The 11528-nt window shown below is 38.1% G+C and overlaps 1 long non-coding RNA gene across 3 annotated transcripts; it reads left to right on the forward strand.

Moving 5' to 3' along the window:
- The first annotated feature begins 352 nt into the window (after positions 1–352).
- Positions 353–4030, forward strand: LOC149046103 (uncharacterized). Of its 3 annotated transcripts, none has more exons than XR_016186616.1 (5): positions 354–616; positions 2052–2110; positions 2342–2377; positions 3466–3533; positions 3935–4030. It is a non-coding gene; the product is annotated as an uncharacterized LOC149046103 (long non-coding RNA). The 3 variants fall into 3 exon arrangements; XR_016186617.1 differs by having other exon boundaries at positions 356–616; positions 3469–3533; XR_016186618.1 differs by lacking the exons at positions 2052–2110; positions 2342–2377; positions 3466–3533; positions 3935–4030 and adding an exon at positions 987–1192 and having other exon boundaries at positions 353–616.
- The last annotated feature ends 7498 nt before the right edge of the window (positions 4031–11528 follow it).

Raw genomic sequence — 11528 nt, forward strand, 5'->3', positions numbered from 1 at the left:
AACGCTGAACACGAATTGAGTGAGCAAACAGATACTTTGATATCTCGCACGATAACAAATTTCCCGCCTTTGCTAGTTTGGACCATTCAATTGTCTGGGAGTCAATCGACCGTATCATTTATCTTTCCTCTCCATTTCCGGTGTTTTAAAATCCTCCTTTTGACAGATTTCGTGGAGGTGTTACTATGTTGTAGTTGTAATCGGCCATCTGTGAAAAGGAGGCATCGCAAAAATGTTGTGGAGTCTGTAATGCAAGCAACAACAACAAAAAAAAAAAGCACTATCTTACGCCTAATACGAAGTCATGAGCGAAAACGAAGCACGTGTAGGGCCTTCATCGCTCTAAAATTCCGACTGTGGCGAGTAAACATTCTAAGCCAATCACATAGCAAATTTTAGCTCCGAACTATCAAAATTGACCTTTGGAGCCCTTTCCGGAAATCATTTTCGTACGACTTCAATCTGCGATAATGGCGTCTGGTGCGAAGCGCCAGAGATACAGCGTAGCTGAGGCTTTAGACATCATTTTTGACGATGGAAGTGAGCATGGTGGTATGTCTAGTGGTGAGGAATCTGAAATAGACAGAAAACTGGAAAATCCTAGCGAAGAATCGAGGTAAGTAATCTATAAACATTCTTGCGATATTTAAATGCGTGACGCACGTGATGTTGAAACAGCGTAAAATTAAATTTACTTTTACTTTTCTCGCTCGAATCCTTGTTTTTTGCCTTGAGATAGACCTGTAGATGTATGTTTGTGAATGTAAAGCAATATATATTGTGATCAAACATGATTTTGGAGCGACAGAGTAAATAATCTTCAATGGAATTTGACAACGCAACGACCTAAATTATCAGCCGATGACAGATCGATCGCATGACGCAATGCGCGTCCGAACTAAATCAAAACAAATCCTTTATTTCAAACCGATAGTTGTATATAGATCGACCTGTATATTATCTTGTATGTTTTGTATGTTTTTTAGATGTGGTTCTACTTGTTACACGCTAAAAATTCTCAAAAAAAACAAATTATGCTCGAGAATGAGTGGAATGATATAAAATGACAGTTTCCGGTTTCACTTCTGAATTGTTTACTCTTGAGAATACTGGTGGTGCATTGTAAGTGAAAGGCTTTTGATATATGTTGCGCTTTATGTATTTTGAGGTTGATTATCTCATTTGTCCCTGTTTCAAGGCAAAATTTCAGAAGTCAAACAAAGAAATATAGTTCCAATGGTTGCATGGTATTCATTTGAAAAATGAGTGTGAGGGTGACACGTAATTTTTGTCAAGGCAAGAATTAAGTTCAGTGGTCTACGTATACAGTTCATTCAAAAGTTGACCTTTTCATGTGCCAAATATTGTGTATAAGTTATTGTAATTTATTTTGATGTCCAAGAATTCTATTTGTTCTTATATAAAAACAATGGTGCAAGTTCAGAATCTCAGCCAGTGAACTTTATCGTTTTGTTAGACCCAATTGGATTAGTTAGTCAGTCTACGAAAAGTTCTAGTTAGAAAATTGTTATCAAACACTCATTTGAAAAAGTTCTGGTCAAAGAAACTGAATTTTATGTTGTGAAAGACAAATTACCAGATGAAGTAAAAGGAAAGAAACATTGAAATGTAATGCCACATTAGCCACAATGCATGGTGGTTATGATTCTGTTGGATTTTCATTCATTTATCTCATGCATTATAAGGAATTTTAAAAGAGCCAAGAAGTTTAGATATGTTCTGTATTTTCCATTTTGTATTTATTCACTCAGGAGAAAAGGCACAGAATTTTTTGAGACTTATAGTAAAACCATATTGCATAACCAAGTTATTGAGGAAAAGAGCTTGAAAATTAGGCGTGTGGGAGAGGATTTTCAATTTAGCACACCAGCCTGGGAGAGTAAGGAGATGGCTGGGCTAAATAAAAAATGTATTACTTTCTGAAACCAGGTAATTCACCAATTCACTGAGTGCCAAAGCAATTAAATAGTGGAATTATCACAAGCTTTGGTGGAAATCTGTTAATAATTAATTTATACATTTTTAAATAGGAAGAAGACTATCTATCATGATATGGCTATCTCAGCTGATGAGAAACATTGGAATCAAGGTTAAAATTCAGAAAAGGAGTATTTATGCACCCCATCCTCAACAGCTACGAGTTATGAAAGGCAAGTAAAACAGACAGAATCAACTTATTGAAATGGTTTCCACTTGATTTAAGTTGAGGGTGATATTTAAAAAATTCTACAGCACTCAAAGGTTCCTTTTCACTCTCTTATAGACTTTTTCATGTTTCATTGGTAACAGTGTTTTGGCTAACATATTTGTTCTTTTGCAGAAATTCAAACAATTCCCCTGGAGCTTGATTGCAAAGGTTAGTATGTGTGTCCAGTAATTTGTGTCAAGAATTAAACTTGCTTATGATACTAAGACTCGTAGGGTATATTGGAATTAAATTTTCTGCAAATCCAAGGCTATCACTTGCAGAGGATTCTAGGCCTAGACTTGCTCAACATGCTTGCTCTTTGACTCTCTGAGGATACTGGTCTTGGACTCGCTGAGGACACCAGGCTTTGACTTGCTGAGGATACTGGTCTTTGACTTGCTGAGGATACTGGACTTTGACTCGCTGAGAATACTGGTCTTTGACTTGCTGAGGATACTGGACTTTGACTTGCTGAGGATACTGGGCTTTGACTCGCTGAGGATACTGGACTTTGACCTGCTGAGGATACTGGTCTTTGACTCGCTGAGGATTTCAGACTCTGACTCGCAGAGGATACTGGACTTTGACTTGCTGAGGATATTGGACTTTGACTCGCTGAGGATAATGGGCTGTGACTCAATGAGGATACTGGACTCTAAGTCTGGCTCACTGAGAATAAGTCTGGTTGACTCGCTGAGAATAGGTCTGGTTGGCTCGCTGAGAAAAGGTCTGGTTGACTCGCTGAGAATAGGTCTGGTTGACTCGCTGAGAATAGGTCTGGTTGGCTCGCTGGGAATATGTCTGGTTGGCTCGCTGAGAATAGGTCTGGTTGGCTCGCTGAGAAAAGGTCTGGTTGGCTCGCTGAGAACAATTCTGGTTGGCTCGCTGAGAATTGGTCTAGTTGGCTCGCTGAGAATAAGTCTAGTTGGCTCGCTGAGAACAAGTCTGGTTGGCTCGCTGAGAAAAAGTCTGTTTGGCTCACTGGGAATAAGTCTGGCTTAAGACTTAGAGCATTGTCTCAATCTTATTTTTCTCTACTTATCAGTGTAAAGTGCAAAGGAAGAAAATGAAATTGATTGATCATTTTAGTCAGAAGTGTTAGTTTTAAACCACAAAATATGTGAAATATTTTTGTATTGCTATAATAAAAAATTATTTTCACCAACAATTCTGAAATAGGGTTAGTTATAGTGGGAGTATGTCTTTCTGTCACGAGAAAGACATACTCCCACTTGTTTTTCCTCCTTTTTTCCTAGTAGAACTGTCTAAGGACAAGTGATGGATGTGTGCTGTGTAACAATGAAGCTGTGCATGAATAGAAGTGGTAGGTGTGAATGATTTTTGTCTCCCATTTGAACTTTAAAGTAACATTCCCCACCTTTCCTCCACAAAAAGATTACCAGAATACTAAATACCAAGTTGTCAGCCCTGTCTCTTACAAGTTAGTTGATTTTTGGCACTTAATTTAGTTTATAATTTCCTATCCATGGCTTATATTTCTCTTCCTTGACATGGCCATAATCACTGCCATTTCTGGGTTTAACTTATTTATCATTCTCGACCTAGAGTTCCTCCTTGTCTGTTGGAAGTCACATCATCCATCTAAAAGGCTTTTTTTTTTACTGTTAAGAGTGGTTCATCTTCCTATTACCCACCCCTGTCATCTGAAATTGACTTTCCCTCAAACTTCACACCTCACTCTTTGTATTTGTTTCTCTTCCACAGTTAATGACTGGAATGGGAATTCACAGAAATGCAGTCCAATGATATTTATCATGTGTCAAATGAATCTTGAATATTAATAAAAGTCGTTCAAATATACTGGCTGACTAACCAAAATTAGTCATGGTAGCATGGGGGAAATCTTATGGGGAGATAATAACAACCCTCGTAATGTAATTGCTGTGGCAGACCCGCTTTCGCCTATGTCAGAACAAAATTATCGTGTAGACACTAGACAAAAACACGCTTTACTGACTAAGGATGATGTGGGTCAAAGGCCAAGTATTGGCCCGTGCGAGTATCCTTTCTGTATGCATTAGTGGTAATGAAACCTCTGGCGTCCCAATTTAATGACGTATCGAGGAAGGGAAACTCGATCTGGAAAACAGGAAGAGCAATAACTGAGCCATAAAGAGCACATAAAAGAGACGCGGCTTGCTCACACTCAAAACTCAGAAGATACACAACACGCTAATGAAACAGGACACGTTCTTGTTTGGAACCAGGTTAAGGTTATTGACCCGTAGGGTCAAGGAGGCCATCCATATTAGACTCCATCCAATAACATCAATAGGGATAGCGGTTGACAACATAACGGCCGGTCAACAACAAAGAGAACTTAAGAGGAAACAACATGTACTAGTTGGAAAAATAATGAGGAGCGAAACGCACGAATGACAGTGCACCGAATCGACCAATGACGACAAACAAAGGTGTAGTAGACATGTTCGAATATAGCGGTTGATAGTCTGTTATCGCGCTCCTTGGCTGATTGATTTTGTTATTTCGTGTGCAACATGGATCTCCTCTATTTTAGTAATTTAAAGCGCGCGAACCCTTCAAGGATAATCCGATGGTTTCAAAACCGGGGATTATTGGCCAATCCATTGCACTGCGGCGTGTGCAACCAAGACATGATAATGGTTCAACGAAACGATGCCCACGTGGACGGATTTCGATGGTAGGGAGGAGAATTTGTCCACTAGATTTCGCATGAAAGTGATTATAGATCAAGTGTTGAGGCCTCAAATATTTTAGTCTTCGTTTTGTAGTATTCCGGTAAAAGATTAATTTTGACGAAGTCGATGGAGACTTGTACGCGAGAGAACATTATCCTCTAAAATGCGACTAAGAAGCTAAGCAATATAACCATAATTATGGTCAGTTAAAATCAATCTTATTTATCTCCAACTTGATATGTTTGATTTAGGAAAATAAAACAAACACACACAAAAGAAACAAAACGAAACGAAAACCAAAACAGCCTCAACATAAGCGCTTTAGTGATCATCTGCTCGTAATTTGTTCCTCGTGAACGACAGGCACCGCGCAGGTGGGCTACGGTTGACGCCCCGTTTTCGATTGATAAAATGTAAATTAAGTGTAGTTCGAAAGGATGTATGATTCCCTTGTCACTTCTTCATTTTCCATTTCGTTTTCCTTTTTTTTTCCCGAGACAGCTCGGATATTAACGAATCCCGGCAAATGTTTAAAACGGTCGTCTCATCTTGTCTCACCCTTTGTTTAGGAGATGCTATACTTGCAAGATTGACAAATTCTTTCTTTGCCAAGTTTGTTTCTGCATTTCTAAATATAGCAAACTTGAAATAAAGTAACAAGAAACCCCCTATAAAGTTATATTTTTTTAGACTCATAAGCATAGAGGAAATTTGCCTGTGAACTGCAACATTAAAAAAATCAAGGCCTTTTTCTTTACCTTTAAAGATGACAAGGACAAGGGAGAGCACAGAGATAAGGTTGAGGAGAACAAGACTTTAAGTGAGGGTACGATTTGACAAACACAATTTATTAAGTGTCATGGCTAGTGAATTTCTTCAGCTTTCTAATTTGCTCAAAGCATTCCAAAATGGGAAATTCCACTCCCAGATGACCAATAGCAAAACCCTATAAACAACTCACCACAACAATTTCTTCTCACTATACCCACAGAACTAGAAAAGAAGAAAAAGAAGAAGACACGGAAGAGAAGAAAGAAGAAAAATATTGCATCTCTGCAAGAAGGCAACAAAGAAACTAGTGAAAGTGTAGAAGTTGTAAATGAGAGCAACAATTAGCCTTTAGTGACAGTGCAGTGCCTTGTACTTAGCCTTAAGTTTTCTTTTCATTCCTGTCATAAAGTTTTCTTTGTAAATATGATGAGAATAAATGATATCAAGTTTTCCAACATGTATTAGTTGTTTGGTATATTTGACAACATTTTCCAGAGGCAAAGAGATCATTGAGCTATAATAAATATGCTACAGATAATAACAATTTTTGTTTTGGTCATCATGGTCATTAACCAAATATATTCCCCTCATTATTTGTTTCTTAAAAACTCTAACAAAATCATTTTATAAATCAAAGCTCTCTTTCTAAAACTATCCTTTTTTCTGTGTCGTGATAGAAAGATTGGTGATCCAAGACCAACCGAAGCAATCTCATCTCTGTAATAATCTGGAAAATTTTCTGAAACATTAACATGTAAGAACATTTTTTTGTAGCGAAGTTAGATTTCTCATTTTAATTTGTATTTATTTTGATTATATCCCTGAGATAAAAAGATGGTTTACGAGGAAAAACTCATTTTAAGAAAGAAATTATCATTCATGTCTTTAAGATCGAATATCCTATAAATACAGTCTTCATTCAAGAAAAAAAAAACTAAAACAGCACAGTATGATAAAATATTCCTTGCATTGACACATGAAATTTCAGGAACATTTGACCTTTATTTTTCAAAATTTATATCTTTGAGATGGTTATAATTTCTGCCATCCCTCGTTGTGGAGGAATGAAGTAACTTTAGGGAAGTGGAAGCTTTGAACTTTATTCGATAAACATATTCACTGCTTTTTTCTATGTGCTGAAATATATGCTACCAGCCATATAATAATATTGTTTAAGGCCTTCCCTACCCGTTTACCATACCAAGACATAGAAAATAGAACTTACCTTAACGTATTGTACGAATATCTCAGCGCTAACCTTCCGACCCTACAACAACCTTGGGAAAAAAAATTAGACATCTACGCATGCGCCGAGAGCCGACGTTTGCCGAACGAATCTCGTTTCGTCAAACGAGTCTCGTTTCTTCAAACGAGTCTCGTTTCGTCAAATGAGTCTCGTTTCGTCAAACGAGTCTCGTTGTGTCAAACGAGTCTCGTTTCGTGAAACGAGCCAAAGCGAGGCTCGTTTCGATTCTCTCGAACAAACGAGTCTCGTTGAAAATCGTTTATCGAGTGACTCATTAATCGTGACGATTAAAAATCGAGTGGTTTCCCAGAAACCGTGAGTGATCCGGGACTCGTTTGTCGAAACGAGACTCGTTCGTCGAAACGAGACTCGTTCGTCGAGACGAGACTCGTTAGTCGAAACGAGACTCGTTTGTCGAAACGAGACTCGTTTGTCGAAACGAGACTCGTTTGTCGAAACGAGACTCGTTTGTCGAAACGAGGCTTGATTAAAAAAATAGCTACACGGAGTAACACTCTGGTATTTGCTTCCTCTTGCGTAGACCTTAGCTTCCTTGTTGTTGTTCCGATCTAAGAGACTTCATAGCATCGATCCTCGGCTGTTACAAAGATTTTCTTTCCAGCGAGTCTTTATCTATCTCATTTTCGCACTATTCTGAGAGGAATTAGGAGCAACTAATTCTTAGAATTGGAAAGGAATTTCCGCCACTGGAATGTTTTGTTGTCTACCCTGATGTTTCTGAATCCATGACCGCTTTCCGAGCCTCTCTGCTCTATCTCTCTCAGCATTCTTTACTGAGCTATCTCGTTTAACATCAAAGACTACGCCAATACACTAGTTTTCTGTTCCTTCATGCAAAACTATTGACATCATTCTATCAGCCACCTCTGCAAATGTTTTTTGGTCGCCTCGTATCTTCTGAACCATTGTTATTCCGTCAATGTTAAGGCTCCCAGCCTTAAATCAAAGCCCCAAAACATTCAGTAAACACTCAACATGGTGAATTTTCACCTTTATCTTATTTCAAACCTTTTACTGCAGATCACAATTAAACTGAAAAGTGAATGAATTTCTTTACATCTCATAAAAGAATATTTTTATTAATTTCAAATGAATGGGTTTAAAATGTGCACAGTTTTCTACATACTTTTGGAGTATTGGACACTCTGGAAAAAAATTCGTTTCCAATCCTCTGAAAAGTACCTAAAAAATTGATTTCGTTTGTAGTGAAAAGCTTTTAAAATTTGTATTAGATATAGTGATGGTAGGCTTTTGTTTGAATTGCTTTATAATTACCTGTTTAGTTGACTTCAATGCAAATATACTTCTTATTGTGATGTGTAATTTGTTTTATGTTAGAATGGGCCATATACAATGCTACTTGTCCTTTTAGCTCTACCAAAGCTCTTGCGTCTCGAAATTGGTGACTCCCCCCCCCCCCACCAAGACTCTCAATATAGAACTTTTTCCTTGTTTGCTCCAAGAATTGTTTGCATACAGTTCTAAGAAAAAATTTTGAGCAGAAAATTCTAGAAGAAGATATGCGAATATGTTTGACCTCTGCCCAAGAGCTTACTCCAATTACTTGAAATATCACAGCAGACACGACTGCAGTTAGAAAATCGCCAAATTTAATATTTTCTTGATGTTGTCTTTTGTCTGCCTTGAATTCAAAGAGGGAATGTGGAATTGTGTGCAAGTAAACCCCCCTTCCCTTCTCCTCAGAACGCACTCCTGCCGATTCGAGAATTTCTTAAAATGCTGCCTTAAGGATCGGGGGCGAGCTGATGTGCTTTGCTTTTTATAATTTTTTTACCTACATAGGACTAAACAGCTCAGTTTACACTTAACGGTTCAACGCACAAATGTGACGTTTGTGGTTATCGACGCAAGTAAAAAAGACTCAGTGTCATTGGCTTATTATTTGTTGGGGTCACAATACGTAACACACTGATTTCACTTTGAATTCGTGTTCCTGTTTACGAGTTGAAGGCTGGTTGCGCGTGATTAATTTTTTGTTTCTTGCCTTGTCTGGTTGAAATTTTGACGCTTACACGGAAATCAAAACGAACTGTTATACCTACTGCATAGATTCTTTTAAGAAGATTTTTACAGTCTGTTAAAAAAGCTTCTTAAAATATGTTTTATCCTTGTTTCTACTCTGAAAAGGACTTTAATCAAAAGATTCTTGAACATAATTTAAACTTGATTGTTGTAGTAATCACACAAGGCACACGTGCCTGAAGGTTGCCCCTTTATCCGCCTTTTTCTTTAGTCGATGCTGTTACAATGATGGTTATATTAATGCCCCCCTCCCCCCCCCCCTCCCATCCACTTTCGCTGCTAAGTAAGTTTTCTAGAAAAATACCAATAGGACCGGGGAAGGGGTCATATCTCATACCCTAAGGTGAGCAACTCCCTTTTTGTCCTCATTTCAGTTATTTAGTCTTTAGTCACTTTATGGATTCGTAAATCGCCATTCTGATAAAGGACTTAGAACAAAGCATTCTATCATGACAGGAGAAAGGAACATTTTTGACCTTTGTTCAAAATTTCACATTTTCTTGCTTGAAAAATGTCACGCCAGATACGCGTACAGTCAGCAAATCACCAAAATTTAGTATTTCCGTGTTCTATTATCTACTTTCCATTTATGTGAGCAATGTGAAATGGTGTCTATGCGAGGAATTTTTACCGACTTTTGTAGAGCGAAGTAAGTTTCAAAAAGAATTAAGATGAACGGGTTAAGGCACATTGTTAGGTTATTTTTCTGGGGGCAAAAATGGACCAACGATGAAACAAAAGCGAATTCAATGATAGTCGGTAAAACAAATGATATACTTCATAGAAGGTCGCTTATTATTTCAAAGGGATCTCTTGCCTTAATCTGGGGAAAGTCTTTTACTGAGGCTATATTCATTGGTCTACCCGTCATTTTGACTTATCTTCAACGATCAATTATTTCGGGTGAGTGCAACCAAACGTACCCAAGAGGAAATAGATTATCTTGTCTCAATTGACGCAACCCAGTAACCTACTCAATTAAGTAATTACTTTAGCGAATAAAGAGATATGGCCTGTTGGTATGACATCATATTCATTTGATAAACGCCTTAGAAGTATTATCTTTTCCGTTTAAAGTTTCTCGAAGTGTTTTGTTTGTAAATTATGATCTTTCGGATTAGCCCCCTCTCAAGTGAGCCACGAATTTTGTACACTTTTGTAGGGCGAAAGAAGTTTGAAAAATAATCTTGACAAATGCATAGCACCTGCAGAGTGCAGACTTTAAAGCTTGTGAGATCTCTGGTGTGGGAGATTAAGAAGGAAAAAAAATAGCAGCAAAGAAAACTACTTATTTTCGCTAAGTATCTTTTTAAATCATGTTCCAAACGTTAGTATTGCTTAGAAGGACGGCTGTTATTTCCAATAGTAATCCTTCTTCCCGCTAGTTTTCATCAAAAATTTCGTTTCGTTTTTCAGTATTCCTTCATTACGCAGGATCAGCTGCGAATGTAATCCTTGACTGATTACGGTCACATAAACCGCGGACAGAAAGTAAACATTTTTCGGAATACTTGCAAAAGAAACCTTAAGGAATAGAAACTCAGTAACTGTGGCAGTGGTCGATGCAGAAGGCGGAGCCTAGCTGCTTCCGCCGGTAGGAGTCCAGAATGTCTAACAGCTTATAGAAGAAGTTTTGATATCCATTAAATAATTGGGTCAAAGCGTTTCAAATGTCTGTGTCATTTTGTCATAGGAAGCGATGGACCGAAAATGACAACAAACTACGCTCAATACATGTAAATTTTAAAAACAATGCGTTTGTTCAGGAAGAAATCACAGATGACGTTAATATGCGGCCAGAACAAAAGAGTCGCACACGAAGTGCAGCTGAGTGTGTCACTGATGTTCTTACCACAGTTGTGATGTCATCTGTGATCTGTTACTGTAAAGAGCCTCGGCAACATGGATTCTATTTGTTTTATATAATAAAGGCATTTGTCCTCCAAACGATCATATACCTTTGCTGCTGGTACAGCTTTAAAAGCACGTGATTCTAAATTGTTCGACCTTTGATTGCAGACAGTTCAAGTATTCCCAAGGTTTGTCAAACTTCTAGAACGGTATGTATTATCTAACTCACTGATTACAAAGTGAGTTCCAAGTAACCTTTTAAACGGAAATTGCGTGACATGACATCTACGCATTCACGGTTTGGTTAAGATTGAAATAGGAGACGTGATAATTAGAGTGGTGGGATTGAGGAGAGAGTGTTGGAAGTTTGTAAAGTGGTGAACGTTTGTGATAACCAATTGAGAGTAGAGTGTACCCCAAAAGTGCGTTACACTTTTTCTCTGAATTTATTTTTGTTTCCGCTCTTTAGCTTCAGAGTAATTATTTATTTCCTTTCACCAAGAAACCACGTGTTACAATTTTACTTAAATTAAAGTTAACTGTCACTTGCGGTGTGTATCATCATCATCATCGCTCGTTGGGCCAGTAGGGCATAAGGCCGTCACATGGTCCGCCCAACCCCCCTGTCGCGTGCCGCTGCCCAGGCCACATTCCATCTCTTCCACTTCGCCTTGCCTCTTCCTCTTTCGACAGTCCTTCTCCAAGT

This window comes from Pocillopora damicornis, chromosome 5 (genome assembly GCF_964200805.1).
Source record: "Pocillopora damicornis chromosome 5, jaPocDami1.2, whole genome shotgun sequence".
Lineage (NCBI taxonomy): Eukaryota > Metazoa > Cnidaria > Anthozoa > Scleractinia > Pocilloporidae > Pocillopora > Pocillopora damicornis.